Source organism: Chinchilla lanigera, unplaced genomic scaffold, assembly GCF_000276665.1.
Source record: "Chinchilla lanigera isolate Chin_1 unplaced genomic scaffold, ChiLan1.0 scaffold00085, whole genome shotgun sequence".
Classification (NCBI taxonomy): Eukaryota; Metazoa; Chordata; class Mammalia; order Rodentia; family Chinchillidae; genus Chinchilla; species Chinchilla lanigera.
In genome coordinates, this window is record NW_004955486.1 from 174,898 (window position 1) to 176,409 (window position 1,512).

A 1,512-nucleotide genomic window follows, 5' to 3' on the forward strand; every position below is an offset into this window, starting at 1 on the left:
GAGATAGATTTCCACATATTCTGCTCACAGAAGAGAAATTTACTACTTAGGGATGGAGATGGGTAAAAAATAGATCCACCTTTTTGTTCTTGTTGGTTTGTTTGCTTGTTTTATCTTTTTGAGGCACGGTCTCATTATGCAGTTCAGGCTAGCCTCAAGCTCATTTTGTAGCCCATGCTTGTCTGGAACTCACAATGATCCTCCTATTACAGCCTCCCCAGTGGTGGGACTACAAGCATGCATCACCACACCCAGTCATTTTGTTTTGTTTTTGGAGACAGAGTCTCAATATGTAGTTCACTCTGGCATTGAACTCACTATGTGGACTAGGCTAACTTCAAACTCATGATGATCCTCCTGCCTCAATCTCCTGAGTGATGTGTTTATAGGAATGCTCCAGAATGGCCAACTGACACACTTTAAAAAATACTGCATAGAATGTTTGTGCCCAGTGTGGTGACACACATCTGTACTCCCAGCACTGGGAAGGCTGAGGCAGTAGGATGATTGGGAGGTAGAGACCAGCCTGGGCTACACACGGAGCTGAAGGCCAGCCCGAACTGCCTATTGAGAGCCTGTCTCAAAAAGACAAATAAATTGCAGATAAATTGCAGTTTTTCAGCTTATTGGGAAAAGGAACATCTAACTTATTCATTCATATGAACACAAAGTTGATGCTAATTTTAAGTACAAGAAGGAAAAGTATTTAAAATCCCATAAGAGTGGTGGTGCATGGACTTTGTTCCACTATCTATGATGCTGTTGCTGGCTGAGAGCTTCCAGCCCAGCCTGGGGAACTTGGTGACTTTGCGAGACAAAAAATTTGAAATGGAATGAATTTTGAATCCACATAGGGAATTTGTTGGCAGAGCGTTCTCCTGAGATCCGCCAAAAATGACAGCTGTGGATGGAATGAAATTTGTTTTCAGCTAACGCAGCATGCTGACTTACTGAGAACGTTCTCAGAATAAAGAACAAACCAGAAGTGGTCCCAACCTGTGTAATCCCACCCCTCTGGGATGCTGAGGCAGGATGATCACAAGTTTGAGCTCAGCTTGGGCCACAAAATGTCTAAGAAGTGGTATCAAAATAAAACATGACCAATGGACTGAGATGTAGCTGAGAGCAAAGGTCTGAACTTTGAATCCCTGTGCTACAAAACAATAATTAGTTAATGTCTTTGAATTTAGGGTTTGATTGGTTGTTGTAGTGAATCGTGCCTGAAATCCCAGCACTTAGGAGGCAGAGGCAGTCCTTCCTATGAGATGGAGGCCACCGTGGCATATAGAGTGTGTTCAAGACCAGCCTGAACTACAGGTTGAGACCTCTTAAATACACAAAAGGAAAACAAAATAGAAATTTAGAGCAGAAAAATCTATTTTAGATGAATGAATATGTAAGTATTAAAGCAAAATCTAACCTCACATGTGTTCATCTGAATCTACACAACAAGGAACACTGATGGCATCCCGGGCTGCAGGTCACAGGGGGGACTGGCTGGGGGCAGATAGG